Here is a 16,860-nt window from a genome sequence, read left to right on the forward strand (position 1 = left end):
CCTCTTAAAACCAGACACTCGCTCTGCCGCTAAAGGCAGGCAAAATGAAAACTGAAAGATGCAGCGGGGAACGCACACACCAAGGGTGGCCTCATGACAGCAGGTGGAAGATCGGCAGCAAACGGGGAGGTGAGGGCGAGCGGGAGGGAGAGTCGACATGCACAAGGTGAAATCTGCGTCTGTTGACAGGTTTCATTCCTGGGAAGATGGGAGGGCTTCTGTCTTCTCTGCGTTTGATAGGGTTGCTTCCGTTACGCGTGCGGAGGGGAGAAGGGGGAGGGGTGCGAGACGGCGGCACGGCGCCAGGAATGCCAACGTTGCAGACCAAACATGAGCGCGGCGAACCTCTGGGAAAATGTTCACCAGCGACTGCATGCAGCAGCTGCAAAAGCAACAGTGCAATTCTGCTCAACACAGAAATACACATTGAAATCAAGCAGCCTGAAACCAAATACAGTTGTTTTTTTTGTTTTTGTTTTGCATTGATATGCGCCATTGCTAAGATGATTATGTGGGTATCTGAAGGCCCCACCAAGGACATGGAAAAACTGGCTAGAGAGAGGCCTTGCTGCTTCCGGAGCACTGCCAAGGTGCCCCTGTGCAACCCACCGAACCCCGAGCGGCTCTGGGGTACGATACTGGGATAAGAGTTATATTAATAAATAGTGGGCGTAACAAGTCATTCACTACATTGCTGTATCAATTTATATCCCTACGATCCAACTGCATCGATCTGTCCTCGGCAAGTCGGCCTGCCGCACGACATAACGAGGTAATCAATATCGTCCTTGACTCAAATCGGTAAACACAAATCGTTAAAAAGAATAGTTACACCCCTATTATTACTGTTCAATGATGACTTTCTTCTTCTACTCTTTTTCTCTGTGTATCTCCATGCGTGCACCACACTGCCTCAAAAAGCACACAGCAGGAAAAGCAGGTATTTATTTTTACTATTTTATCTTAATTTCCTGGATGCTCTTTTCAGTTATATTTAAAAATGAGCTTGGTAGTTGAATAATTACTAAGTTTTGAAATCAATCAATAATTGTGTTTATGTTATCGTGAGTTCCATCCATTTTCTGAGCCGCTTCTCCTCACTAGGGTCGCGGGCGTGCTGGAGCTTATCTCAGCCGTCATCGGGCAGGAGGCGGGGTACACCCTGAACTGGTTGCCAGCCAATCGCAGGGCACATACAAACAAACAACCATTCGCACTCACAGTCACACCTACGGGCAATTTAGAGTCACCAATTAATGCATGTTTTGGGGATGTGGGAGGAAACCGGAGTGCCGGGAGAAAACCCACGCAGGCACGGGGAGAACATGCAAACTCCACACAGGCGGGGCCGGGGATTGAACCCCGCACCTCAGAACTGTGAGGCTGACGCTCTAACCAGTCGTACACCGTGCCGCTATCGTGATTTCAATAATAAAAAATATGATTATTTTTCCCCCTACCCCATAATCAGCCAGTCCTAGCTAAGAGTCACCTTGTTTAAACTTCACAGATGCAACATCTTGAATGCGATATGACGCAGAAGAAAAAAGCACCAGTGGCCACTAAAACCAAACCGCTAGGCAAGCAGGCCGTGCGTTCTCTGCAAAGCGGATTGGGCTAAAGTACTTGAAGCTATTTTCAGGGCGGACCATGTTAATGCTTTGTGACAACGAGAAAAAGGAGAAAGCAATGGTCCGCTCCAAACTGAAGGCTCAAGACTAACTTGGATAGAGCACTGCATGAGCACCCGATGTATTCATGTAACAATAATTTTACTATTGTGATTGACCTGGACTGCATCATACTGAGGGGGTTGATCATCCTCAAAGGGCTTTCACACCAATAGTTCAGTTCAAGAATTTAACCTATGGGTGGGACAGAATACCACTTATGATATCTTGTGTCAATTTTGTTTATGGTACAGTATTGATACACGCATGTAAAATATCAATACAATGTCCAAGCAAATATTAATAATATCAGTATTCACCTCCTGCATGTACTGCCATCACTGTGCATAAATGACCAATGAAATTTTGTTTAATTGCCCAGTTGGTCGGGTGAACAATTTACAAATTAGTTTTTTTTTTTTTTTTAACAAAGAAGTTTTTCCTTCTTCAGTTACATGATATTGTGATGCATTTCTTATAGAAGATTTTCTTCCATAAGTGTGCTGCCTTGACTCGTGAGTTTAATTCCCCCCATGACCACACTTGTAACTGCAAACACCTCAAATCATATTTTCCCATTGAAATGAATAGAAATTTCATTAACACTTTCCATCCCCCAATAAAACACCAAAAGCTTTGACAAATAGTACTCTACCGTATTGTACTTTATAAAAAACATACAGTAATAACAATTTAACAGAATTGCATCGTGATTAATTCATTGTGCGGCTAGTTCTAGTGCAGTAATATTAGTCGTTTTTCGCAGAGGATAACTATATGTCTGTAAGTATTTTACTGTTTGTCTAAATACATTGCTGCACCATTGGTGTTCAAATATCCGTCGCTTGAACGATTACACCGCAACATCGATGCCATTTATTAGCCCATCTATGGTGTTTTTCATCTGCCAAACTGCTGCTAGTTGTGAAGTTCACTGCCACCATCTAGCGCACTTACATTTAAATATTTGCTCGTAAATCAAAGCAAAAAAATAAAATGTAAATAAAAAAAAACGTCAGGAGACAGCTTGCATCTCAAGAAACTTGTAATTAGAGTCGCTCTTAAGTCGAGGCAGCACTGCATAACATATCACACAATCAATACTTGTAACGCTACTAAACCACTAAAAATAACAGCAAAATATACCTTCCAAAAAAAAATAAAAAATAGTCAGATAAAGATGTGTTCAGCAAGCAACAACGCAGTTGCGTCAACATTATGATATTTCATGTACAACTTGTATTGTATTTTATCCCCACCACAACCAAACCGCACCAGAGTTTGATTACCTGAGCAGAGCAAAGTGTGCTTGTGTGAGAGAAGCCTTATTTAGCTACGGGAAAAGGGAGCAAAAAAACTGAATTTGTGATCTTGCATTGGCTCTCAGTAATTGGAGTAAGCTAGCAGCGGTCAAGCTAATTTAGTCCAGTTAATTTTTCGTCCAGCTCATTTTGTATGGGTCTACTAAAATAATACAACCAAAAGGAAAGTAGCTTTGATTTTTAAGTTTCAAGACACCACTGGCCTGCCTTTGACAGCATGTCAGGTCATCCTAACCACTGAGGACTCAATGACCCATTTGACCACTGAGACCAAAACCAAGGAAGACTGGCAGCGTGCCCCTTAGCCCTGTGCTCCAGGCCTGACCTAAGCTCTATAGTAATCAGAGTATTTAGAGGTCTGTTTTTGCTATCGAGCCCCCCTCGGCGCCTCTCTGTGTATACACACTACCTCTTTCACAGGCTCGGGGGGGCTGACCGGGGCCCCGTGTCCTGGCCTCCCCGCACCGACCCGCTGTAAACGCTCCCTTTCCCTTCTGCTGCCACCTCATCATCTGCAAATTAGGAACTGCGGAACATTAGGAAAGCAGCGGGTTGGAGGCTTACGTCAGTCTGGCCTCTGCAAGCATCCATTCGGGTGCTGCTGGAGAAGCCAGTGTGTGCAGGCACTGTCGGGAGGAGTGCGTGTGACGCAGGACGATGACTGCCACACTGAGCGCAACGTACGAAGCATCCCCTCGCAAAAAAAGCTTGATTAAATAGCCTACATTTTGGGAATAAAAAGTCGCGATCAGTCGCCGTCTTTAGCACATCTGCCTCACAGTTCTGAGTTTCGGCGTTCGAATCTCAGTTCTGGCCTTCCGGTGTGGAAATTCCATGTTCTCTCCCGTGCTTCAGTGCCCCCCCTCCCCCGGCTTCCTCCCACATTCCAAAAACATGTACGTAGGGCTGGGAAATGTAATATTTTTATTAATTGAAATTGAATCGTGACTTTGATTTTGGCTTCTCGCGATCATAAAAACATACTAAAAAGAATTATTGTGCCAAATGGCGCAGTGTGCGTAAGCAAGTTACTGCATCGTAAAAGCACCCTGAACGCACCTGCGTTGCGTGCACCAAATGTTTGACGTATGTTCTTCTGCCCTCCCCGAGTGTGCTTTAAGCTGTTCATTGACACCCCAGGTGGAGTTTATTAGAAAACTAAAACACAAAAATAATTACACGCATTTTATATTTAAATACAAGACAGTTCGTTTTTGGAAACAATGCGAGCTTAATGCTATCACTCAATGCAAAACCCTATTGACTGGCTAGCAAAAATTAGCATTAGATCACAGGAGGAATTGACCTTCAAATAACGAATATTCACACACAAATGCTGTATCGATGCATACAGATGCGTAATATAACAATACCCACAGGCATATTCTTGCTAATCTGTGAAAAATGAGTTACACTAATAAAGTTATATCGCAACGTTCTTCGTCTACTCTTTTTATCTTAACGTGTGTAACTCCACGCATGTACCGTATTCAAGTTGAGTTCTCGGGCAAGTGATGCCGTTTGAAACACAATGGTAATTTTGATGCGTTGACTTGGAGAAACCGTCGGAATTTCAGCCTGTACGAGTTTATTGGTGGATATTTTTGCTTAAATTTGTCAGCCAATTGGAGAATTGGGTTACGCAGTTTTATTCTTAATTTAAAGGTGTTTTTTGAACAGGTTTTGTATTGGCGATATCACTCAAAAACATTTGCATCCGATTTTCAAAGTTTTGGGTGTTTGGCCTTCAGGTTTCAGTGCCCAATCTAACCTAACTTCTCATTTTGACACACTGTCATTTTTGGGAAATCTTGGCACATTTCTACTTAAACTGGACTCTCACACAGAAAATAAGTGAAACAAATTACAAGGACCCGGCACTGAGGGTTAATTGGTCAAGGTGTCTGTCTAGTAACTAGGAGAACAAAGGTTCAAATCCCAGCAGTGCCTCCTTTAGTTCTGACATACTGTAGGCTTAATAAAGTACAGTATAGCTATCCATTTGAGTGATTGATTTAAGTGTTTTAGGAATGTAAGAAGTACCTGGAGAATAGAGCAGTGCGATGTGGACAAAATTTGATATCCCAGTACAGTTCTTTGTATACCCTGACAACAATATATATCCTAATAAAATTTTTTCCTTAAAATTACATAAATTAATGGCAATTCCTGTGATCTTTTCTCCATTTATTTATAAAACACATTTTATACAGACCACACGATAAAATCAATAAAAGATTAATTAAAATAAAAAACACTGAAAATATCTGGTAGTACAACTAATTTTTAAGGAATGCAGTAAACTGTAAAGAATGAAAATGAACAACACACAATGCTTCAAGTAACATTCAAGTATGGAGGAAGAGAAATTGTGCTGCCTGTGTTCCAAATATTCCAATTTATGGGGCGTGAAACTGTTGGCAGAACATTGCAAACTTCAGTCGGTAGAGACGGAACTTGAACCAGCAACCTCAGAAATGTGAGGCAGACGTGCTAACCACTAGTGCACGGTGCTGCACGCGAATGTCGACCCATGTTTATTACAATGCACATCTTACAATACAAATGAAATGTATGCATGTACACGCACGGTGTCCTTGACTCATAGGAGCTGCACAGCTTCGTCCCGGTTAGCCAGCCGCTAACAACAACAAGGTTGTCCGTCCGAGGAGCTAACACGGCGACAAGTATCTCCAAATAATCCCCAGCTCATTCGGACCCGATGTCAAAAGTGGGCTTGCACTCGGAACATTCTTCCATCATTCGCCCTCGGAGAAGTCCGCATTTTGTGCGGAGAGAAGCGGCTCGCGACTCGAGTCGGAGGGGAGGGGGAAAAAGTCCTACCGTCGAAGCGTTCAGTCGTCCTTTCTCGCTCTTGGCGTCGTCGACGTCGGCGGCGGCGGCTGTGGCGGAGCCTGTGCAGCCATTTTGTAGTAAGTGACCGACGCGAGCAGCTCCACACTTGAAGCTGGGGGGCGGGGGGGAAGGGGGCGGGGAAATGGGCGGTCTTCGCCTCGCACGTGACCTTCAATAACAAAACAAACTCCCTGCTCCCGCCCCCCCACCACCAGGCGTTGCCATGACAACTGCAGCCCCCTTCATCACGCTCCTCTCCGGTGGATGCGCTCGTAGCCGGCGCGTACTTGTCGAGCCCACCCTCCTTTTTTTAAATTTTTATTTTTTCCGTTTTTTTAACACGACTGCGAGAGTGAGTGCGCATGCGCGTGAGACGTGCACGTGAAACTTGATAATCAGTTGAGCGTGTCACCGCGCAACACGGGACCTGCAATGGGAGTTTTTACCAATAGAGGGCGCTATTTCTACGGAGTTTATTTTGGGCGAGTATAGTATCATGGCTTAGTTCGTTTAATTTCGCGGACTTCTATTACTTTTCTGGTAATAGAAGCCAAAGGTTATTGAGAAAATTATAATTCTGTTTTATTATACTGCACTGTTGAGTCATGAATGTAATTGGTTAATTCTGATTAATTCACTTTACCTCAGTTTATTTTTATTTCCCCTCTCAAAAAGATTAAACAGGTTAAAGGTCACAACAATGGTGGAGAACGTTTTGAAATTATCTTGGTGTAAAATTTTTTTACATCACAAAAATCTGGCATTTAAACAAGGGTGTGTAGACTTTTTAGAACAACTGTAATGTAATACTTTGTGGCCTTAATTTTGTTTCAAGGGATTTAAAAAATACAATTATAAGATGGTAATTCATATATTCAAATTGTAAAAAAATAAATAAAAATGCATATACACAAAAATAGAATAATGGGACAATTTTGTGGCTTATGGGCTCTTGTCTCTCTCAGAGACACATTTTCCAACTTATTAAGGATATACAATGATCTTAACGGAAAAGTTAACAAGAGACATTTTTCACAGATGAATGTAAATGTATGCAAGAACGTTTCCCCCTTCATGCCCCATTAATCACACGACACTCTAGATTTATCTTTAGATACTGTGGAGGGCATGCTAATGAATCACAATGCAAACTGTATAGAAATGATGATAGAAATGCACCAATGGTAACAACACTCAACCATCAGTTTAACACTGATGTACAGTAACGCAATATCCCATGCTGCAACATCAGTGCAGTGGTGCCTTGAGATAGTGAACTCAACTCAAGTTTTTCGAGATACGATCAGACGTTTGGACATTTTTTGTGTGCTTTGACTGAGAAGTGCAGACTCGAGAAACAGCACGAGCATTGTATGGTGGCAGTGTGGCACTCATTTCCTAATAAACTGCCCTTTTGTAATTAGTGAATAATTCTTCAAAAAAGAGGCTTCAAGTTGTTTATTGCCACTCCCCGTTGAAGTTTACAGTTAAACTAAACGTAAAACAAAAGAGCATTACACCGTCAATTTAAAACAACCACATAGCGTACCCTTTCCGTCTGCTACCATAATGCTAACGCTAAATAGCATCTATGTTGCAGTACTATACCCTTTAAGCAACAGATTGAACACAAACGGTGCAGCATCAGATGTAGACAGAGATAACAGTACTCATAGTCATATATCTTTTATCATCTGCGAAGAATGATATGGCATTTCCAGTCATTTAAAAAGATGCCATACTTCAAATCAATGTCAGGTACTTTCTGCAGTTTAATAAGTAGTCAACATCGTAACTACGACAGTTAACGCTCTACCTCTTATTTCTTTGTTTTACTCTCTCCTTTGGGAGTTTTTCTTTAATCGTGACCTTCGAGCCTTTGTGATTCCTTGCCAAACAGATTACAATACTTAACATCACCATGGCCTGGAACAATATGATTATATGATACAATAATAATATTTTTTTAAAAAGCACGCGCAACACTGCGAATATGGGCTAATATTTGCCTGCACGCACAGATAACAATCTACGTTATACTCTACATTTAAAGCAGTGGCTGACACTCAAAACCATAAACACACAAAGAACTCAATTCATTTTGATGGTAGTCGTTTCTACTTGTCAACGTTTCAAACGTTTTGACCATTAAGCCAAACAGAAACACATTTGGATGTAATATTTGATATGCTGGCGCTGTGTGATGTGATGCTACGTAAAAAGAATAATATCTGCATGTTATTAGATGACATGAAAGCCTGCTACAAGTGAGACTGGTGGCCTCCAATAGGGGGGATATATCTGGTAGAGCCTCAAGTGGTGAGAATCCACCAGTAGAAGAAGAAGGAGAAAAAAAAAAAGAGCAAATGTGATTAAAAAGCAGGGCGATCCTTGCCGTGTTCCGACAATTATCAGGCCATCTGTACATGCAGTATGTTCCTCAGCCATACGGAAGATGGTGTCGTCGACATCTGGATAATCACTGAGATCTCAGGATGGTGGCTAAACACAATTATTCTGCCTACAAGATGATAGAGTGTGAGCAGGGAAGTGAGAGGAGAGGAGTGGAGACACTAATCAGGCGCCGAGGCCATGCATCTCGAGCGAGGCGGTTACTAATAACCTGCTCCGTGAAACCTTGCAGTATTACACAGACTCCATATGGGGGAGCCTCTTCGGCAGCTGGCAAAACGTTATTACCGTTTAGCTACACCACAAAAATCTGACCCTGACAAATATTCCGTTCATGGTTATTAACAGAAGCATACAGAAACCATCCGTACCAATCGTACCATTTTGATTCTGTGATGAGAAATGGCTGCAATTGTGCCAACAAATGTAAAGAGAGAAAATAAATTCCTCTATAAAAAAAAGTCTTGGAGCATCATATTTTTGTGAGTTAGCCAGCTAATTTCTGGTTCATGGTGAATGACGTCACAAATAGATGGACATGACTAACATTTGCATCGTTGGGAAGTGGGCATAGTTCCAGTGAGACATTGAAGACAGAAAAGAAAACAACAAAACAATACATTTCACACTTGAAGGAGACAATAATCCCCAGTATTTATTGGTAGTAAAAATTAGAGTGTCTAGTCACTTGTGCTGCATTATATTAACAGGTGTTTCTGGTATTTTCGTGTATATGTTAAACACCGTTAATGGCTCAATAGAAATAGTTGTTCACATTTAAATGAATAGCTGTTCAGTGCTTGATCGGTACTGCGCAGCACATCCAGGACAACAATTTCCTTTACGCTTATCAACATCACAAATGTCAATGAGGCTGCAGGGTCTGTTACAATACATAACCTACGGGCACACACACACACGCGCACACACACACGGTGGTTAAGTGTCATGTTTCAAACAGGCCAAGCTGACCTTGCCGTCTCCAGCATGGACGTGAGCGACATTGATCAGCCAGCGCGATCAATGTTTGGCCGAGACCTTCAATTAAGAGCCCGCCGAGCTGACCCCTCTGTTTGAGGGTGTAGTTCAAAGGTCGACATGCTGCGCTATCAGCTTTTCAAGTGTGTGTAATGAGGGTCGGTGTGGTGCGTCAGGGCCAATGAAGTGTCATTGCCTACCAAGTGGGACGGCAGACATTTACAGTGAAACTTTAAATGTTACTGAATTTTGCCGTTTTTGGAGAACTGTTTTCTTGCAGGAATTTAGTGGGAATCATACAAATAATAGACAATTTTGCAATTCTGATTCTGGAATTATATCCAAGACAATTTGAGGACAGATTATTTCAATACAAATTAAACCATAGGAATATTACATTGATACTTAAAGGTGCTGTATTATGGAACATTTAAATGTTATTGCTTGTATACAAAGAGTTGGGTCTCTGAAGTGCCTGTGCACCAATCAAGTGTGAAATTATACAACCGTGTTTCGTCATCTTCCTATTTCTGAACACAGCAGACCATACACATAAAGATTCTGTTGATCTCGAAGTCACACGTGATCAGGTGATATCACAAAACCGAAAAAGAAGAAACACTTCCGGATACACGCCCATGTTTCCCAAAGGTTGCCAGAGCCGGGAGCCTTGTAAAATGCCGATGTTCTCGAAAAACAACTTGCTTTGGAAAATACCTAGGGAACCCACTTTTCTACATAAAACAACACCGGGTAAGCCATTTTTGTTTTCATTTACGGTGGCCTCCGTATTCATCACCCTTGGGTGCTTCTCGATTGGCGACATCCTGTTCCACATCACCATTCTTGGCGCCCTGACTCGGGAGAAGTCACCATTCCCCACACACATGAAGAGTTTTGGTCGGAAATGTTGAACATGTTTCATTATTTAAATGTGTTGGCCCCAACCTGTTTCGTACCCTAAAATGGGGACGAATACACTCTTAACACACATCAGACCTACGGACAATTTTATAGGATAATCTTATAAGACTTAAGGTTGTCTAGCGTTTGATGTGATTGGTCGGGAAGGAGCAACATCGGCACAAAAACGGGCCGATTGTCTTTGTGTGTGTCTGAAGGGAATTTAGCATAATAGTTATGGTAATGACATGAATTACTAGTCCAAATGAATAACAACAGTATGTTCAAAGAGCACAAAAAATAATTGATATTTGTCTTTCAACATTAACAACAACAAAAAAGCGACTTCCCAATTAGTGACACACAAGCATGCATCGCTTAATGATTGCAGGCTAATCGAAAGAGTGATAAGTGATGGCGCTTTGCAGTTAATCAGACGTAAGAAGCGTGGGTGAGCTTTAACCCCTCGCGCGGTGATTGCCTGAGCACCACTCAGCGCTAATCAGATTTATAGCACGCGTAAACATAATTGTTTGCCTTTATGGATTCAAATGATGCGAATGAAACAATTCGGCTCATACCTTCTTGAACATATTCATTTGGACAAACATAGGCCACTTTATAAGAGACACCGGCACATCCATCCATCCATTTTCTGAGCCGCTTCTCCTCACTAGGGTCGCGGGCGTGCTGGAGCCTATCGCAGCTATCATCGGGCAGGAGGCGGGGTACACCCTGAACTGGTTGCCAGCCAATCGCAAGGCACACATAAACAAACAACCATATTGTGTATATGTGTGTATATATATATATATATATATATATATATATATATATAAATGGCAAATATAAATATATATATATATATATATATATATATATATACCCTTTTTTTTCTTCACTGCATTTACTCCCCATTTTTCGCTCTGTGATTCGTCACTCCAAACGTCCGATTACCAATTGCAGCTGTCGAGGTCAGTGTGCTGCTTTTGTCATATACAACCCCAATTCCAATGAAGTTGGGACGTTGTGTTAAACATAAATAAAAACAGAATACAATGATTTGCAAATCATTTTCGACCTATATTTAATTGAATGCACTACAAAGACAAGATATTTAATGCTCAAATTGATAAACTTGATTGTTTTTAGCAAATAATCATTAACTTAGAATTTTATGGCTGCAACATGTTCCAAAAAGCTGGGAAAGGGTCATGTGTACCACTGTGTTATATCACCTTTTCTTTTAATAACATTCAATAAACATTTGGGAACTAAGGACACAAATTTTTGAAGCTTTGTAGGTGGAATTCTTTCCCAGTCTTGCTTGATGTACAGCTTCAGCTGTTCAACAGTCCGGGGTCTCCGTTGTCATATTTTACGCTTCATAATGCGCCACACATTTTCAATGGGAGACAGGTCTGGACTGCAGGCAGGCCAGTCTAGTACCCGTACTCTTTTACTATGAAGCCACGCTGTTGTAACACGTGCAGAATGTGGTTTGGCATTGTCTTGCTGAAATAAGCCGGGGTGTCCATGAAAAAGACGTTGCTTGGATGGCAGCATATGTTTCTCCAAAACCAGTATGTACCTTTCAGCATTAATGGTGCCGCTTTCATGCAGTGATTTCTCCAGATTCTCTGAACCTTTTGATGATATTATGGACCGTAGATGATGAAATCCCTAAATTCCTTGCAATTGTACGTTGAGGAACATTCTAGAGAGCAAATAGATAATCAGTCCAACAATGGCCCCTGCTCAATATATGCCCACCAGTCTTGATTATATGCATGGGAAACAAACATTTTCTGAACATAAAAAAATGGTGTATACATTCAGAAACATCAGCATTAAAGCGAGTGCATTAATCCTACATGGAACACAAACATGTTTGGCGGATTAACACCATAATAACGTTGTTATTCTACCACCCCCACCGTGCAGCATCTACTGTATGTGTCAGAGTGATGAATACCTCCTTTCTGTTAGTGACCTCCAAAGTCGCTTCGGTGGATAACGTCGCCTCGATGCCTCATTTGTCCGCCGGCTACGCTACGGCGAGGAACATACTCAGGCAGAACTGGCCTCCATGGCGCTAATCACACTGGCTGGGCCAATGTGGAGGAGATTCTCTCGCGAAGAATGTACATTAAATGTACTGCATCATGTGCTACTGTGTGCAAACTGCCAAACTGGTTACAAAGCAGTTTAAACATGAAGTAAATGTTTTGGAGTGGCCGTCGCAAAGCCCTGATCTCAGTCCTACCCAAAATGTATGGGCAGACCTGAAAAGGCATGTGGAAGCAAGGTGGCCTACAAACTTGGCTCAGTATACCATTTCTGTCAAGGGGAATGGGCCAGTTCCCGCTAACTATTGTGAGAAGCTTGTGGAAGGATATTCAAAACGTTTGACCCAAGTCATTCAGTTTATAGGCAAAGGTACCAAATTCTAATGAAATGTATGTAAAATTCTGACTGTCAAGAAAGATTGTCTTTAAAAAATCCTCCCATTATTCTGGCATTTAGCGAATAGAAAGAATTTTGGTCATCCGAACTGAACTAAAACAGGAAAAGTTTAGTCTGTTTTCACGTCAGAAGTGTGAGGGAAAAAAAGTCTATGCGTCTTTTTATAGAGTGTACGTAAACTTCTGGTTTTAACTGTAGATAGCTACGTATGTTAGTTTGAGAAACCATGCTGTACGCCTATACGATAAACAAGTACAGTATATTGTGTGAGCAACGAAAGTAACCACTTAAATTCTACTGCGTTCTTTCTTGTATGCCACCAGGACACGTGTAAATTATACATAAATGTGCTAATATGCACACAAAGCAGCGACAAGCGTGCTGATGAGCACGAGTGTGTTCGCAGTCAGCAGCAGGCGCTCACTGGAGAAATATCTCCAGCCACGTATCTAGGCCGCCGCATCAATCTTCCTGTCAGCACCGAGGCAACCTCTATTCTACGCCCGGCCCATCATAAACACATTTTTTATTCATGAATTACCATTTTTGTCCACTTAATTATTCAGCAGGTCTTAATTATCCCCACAGATAATCTTTCCCAGGGTTGTGAGAAATGAGACAAGGTAAGAGAATGTTGTTGTTTCAAGGGTCTCGGCATTGCAATGAGTCTTGAGGGGACAGGAGGCGTGCGCTTGTGGCAGAATTGAATACGATAAAGGTGCAAAGAAGACAACCGCTGATCTATTTAGATTAATGGGACAATACGAGGTGAGCATGATGAATAACAATATGCACGCTGGAGGACCGCGCATGCCTGAGTAGCAGTAATACATTAATAATTTTGCGTCTGTGAGGGTAACGACAGTACTTAAACACAATGCAAGAAAAACCAAGATGAACTTGTGTGTGAATGTCGAGAAATGCTTTCCAGAAAATATGAAGAATATAAGGACTTAAATTGCTGTGGGAAACAATTTAACTTCATTTAACTGGGCCGAAAATGATTTATTTGGTATGGGCTACAAATGGTGTATCTTTGTCTATCTATGCCAGTGACATATAATGACAGGCAGAACAATTAAACCCTTTTCCACTCCCGCCACGTCATCATTATTTCAGTATTTTCTAAAAGTACGACTTACAGTTCAACAAAAAAGAAAGAAATTACTTGAACCTTTCTGGTGCACAGTAGCATTCGTGAGAGTCCTCAATTCTCAGCATTTCTCCAGAAAGATCAGTATTACTTTATGCACAATATTGCCTAAGAACCTAAGTATTATTTAACTGCGTCTTGAAATTTCTCAATCTCTTTTTCACCATAAGGATGTGACTGGATGTATGAACGGGAATCCCGTGTGAATAGTGGGGGGGGGGGGGGGGGGGGGGGGAGTAATTGATGCACTCCTTCCCAAAAATGCTCAGAATTGCTTATTATGTTTAAAGCATAAACATAATGCAAATTATGATTGAAAACAGCCAATCATTTCAAACTCATCTTACATTACGCTTAAAAAAAAAAGAAGAGGAAAACTGATTATTTTAATTCAAAATGCACCAAAGACTGAACTGCCACGAACAAACCAGACTAAACATAACTTGTCCCTGACATACAAAGCTTGTCTCTCAGTCAAGATGTATCACTTCATACTACCTTGACACCAATTCCTATTTCGCAAATTGTGGCATTTTAGGGGATTTCAGCCAATACAGAATAAGTTGCACCTCAGTGAAGGTGTGAATAGTGAACTGCAAATACGGGGCGGGGACTCACTGTACACATACATGATTAGTCTTTTGTAACGACGACCAACACCGGGTTACAAGATGATCCCACTTTGTCTGGCTTCATCAGGCACCTTCAAATCCCTGCTCTGGCTCACCTTTTGCAATCACCTCCTGCGAAATTCTACGTTCCCGCCACACTTTCCTAGTCGGTGCACATGCAGCACGGAGGAGGGGGTGATGAATGATTCATGGCGGCACGGAATGCCCACAAGCCATCTCTCCAGAGAGCCAAGCGGAGACAGGCGCAGATAGAACGGGACGCATGATAGAGAGGGCGTAACACGTCTTAAACTAATAAATTAAAGTGATCTTATAAATTGATAGCTTACAGTTAGGAGGCGGCTAAGACGTTTTTACAATTTAATATAGGACTGACATCATATTAGCTGATGAATAATGTCCAAGTCAAGGAATTATACTTTTGATTGATAGTTTTTCTTCATGCTTTAAGCGCATATTCAGTAAGCGCGTCTCAACACTGAGCTGCGCACCCAAGAATATGATTAATAAGTGAATACCAGATTGATGCAGTTATTTTTTGTTTTTTTCTTATCTAATTAGGCTGACTATCTTAGCATGCAGTCAGTTTGGCAGCTTAACTCAGGCGATAGTTGCGAAGTTCTAAAGCTTTTCAGAGAAATATTTAGCTGCTTTATTTCTCATAGGCGGCACGGTGGACGACTGGTTAGAGCGTTAGCCTCACAGTTCTGAGGACCAGGGTTCAATCCCCGGCCCCGCCTGTGTGGAGTTTGCATGTTCTCCCCGTGCCTGCGTGGGTTTTCTCCGGGCACTCCGGTTTCCTCCCACATCCCAAAAACATGCATGAATTGGAGACTCTAAATTGCCCGTAGGTGTGAGTGCGAATGGTTGCTTGTTTGTATGTGCCCTGCAATTGGCTGGCAACCAGTTCAGGGTGTACCCCACCTCCTGCCCGATGATAGCTGGGATAGGCTCCAGCACGCCCGCGACCCTAGTGAGAAGAACCGGCTCAGATAATGGATGGATGGATGTTTCTCATAATTTTTCAATTGAATTGTTGTAAGACTTCTCTCGTAATAAGATTTTTATTCTTGTACGACTTCTGTTACTTCCAAAGTCTCATAAAATTGCAGATTGTTTTCTTGTAGTGTTAAAGAACCTTATCCTGGTTACATTGGAACTTTTTTTTTGTAAAATGAAGACTCTAAATTGCCCGTAGGTGTGAATGTGAGTGCGAATGGTTGTTTGTTTTTTTGTGCCCTGCGATTGGCTGGTGACCATTTCAGGGTGTACCCCGCCTCTCGCCCGGAGATAGCTGGGATAGGCTCCAGCAGGCCCGCGACCCTAGTAAGGAAAAGCGGAACGGAAGATGAATGACTTGTTACAACTTTTTTTTTTCTTCCTATGCTTTAAAATTGCTTTTTTCTCTTAATGTTACATTATCAGTCTGTCTCCTGGTCTTGTAGCCAATTTTGTCGGCACTTAAGTAGGATGGTCTTGAAGGTCTTCCAGTGTTCTTCAACATCCTCTGACGATTCTTCAGGGAGCCTCTCAAACCTCTCTGAAAATAATCCACGCTGTTTATGTCTCCCAAGGCTGTTGTTTAATTGCGAGCAGGTCCGTTTCTCTTCTGCTGCAGCTGTATGTTCATTGTGGAGCAGATGAGGCGATGGTCTGTCCAGCAGTCGTTTGCACGGGTCATGACCCTGGTGACCTTGGCATCCGTGCGATCTCGAACATCTCTCACAATCACAGTCAAAGAGATGCCTCTGCTTCGATTGCGGATGCATCCAAGAGGTTTTGAATGTATGTGTGTTGGGTGTTGGTTAGCACCAGCTCGTATTCAGTGCACTTTGGGAGGAGGAGGACTGAGGCTGGTTGCCATAGTGACAACAGGAAGTTGACACAAAGACAAGAGAAATGGAAATGTCAATTATTGTCGATCAAGTGCAGTATGTAGATACCCGATGGACGGGGATATGTGTGGGGGTGCCGAGCCGACATCCACAGCATGGTACAACTTTTTTTCTTGCATTAGTGACTTTTCTCAAAACGTTTTGTTGCACCTTTAGATCATAATATTGCAATTTTATTCTTGTAAAATTAAGCCTTTTGTGCAATAGTAGATTTCTCTAAAGAGTCGTACAGAATTTTTTTACACGTCTATTATAATTGATGATGAGAAAGCTATAAAACTCAGTTCTACATACAACTGCCATGCATTATTGATAGTTGGACAATATAAACTAACATGAAGCAGTAACACAATTCCCTCCCACTGTGACCAAAGTAAAAATTGTCAACCAAAGAAAGGACGTGTCTATCTTCGCCATTACACATACATTTGTACAAAAAACACCTGAAATAAACCGCTTACTTCAAATAAACGTGAAAGTAAAAACTTGCCCCCCCCCCACTGTTAAAAGATTGCCTTACTTCATATTAACACCTCATAAGTTAAATATAACAGAACTTAAATGTACTGCAAA

At 41.8% G+C, this 16,860-nt stretch overlaps 1 protein-coding gene across 5 annotated transcripts in view; it reads right to left on the reverse strand.

Moving 5' to 3' along the window:
- Positions 1 to 5,971, reverse strand: part of tnrc6c1 (trinucleotide repeat containing adaptor 6C1) — a 44,437-nt gene extending 38,466 nt beyond the window's left edge. For all 5 annotated transcript variants that reach the window (XR_009784630.1, XM_061748218.1, XM_061748220.1 and 2 more), the window contains exon 1: positions 5,837 to 5,971. The gene's annotated coding sequence lies outside the window, so the exon portion shown is untranslated. The remainder of the gene's footprint in view (positions 1 to 5,836) is intronic.
- Between the last annotated feature and the right edge of the window lie 10,889 nt (positions 5,972 to 16,860).

This window comes from Phyllopteryx taeniolatus, chromosome 16, assembly GCF_024500385.1.
Source record: "Phyllopteryx taeniolatus isolate TA_2022b chromosome 16, UOR_Ptae_1.2, whole genome shotgun sequence".
Classification (NCBI taxonomy): Eukaryota; Metazoa; Chordata; class Actinopteri; order Syngnathiformes; family Syngnathidae; genus Phyllopteryx; species Phyllopteryx taeniolatus.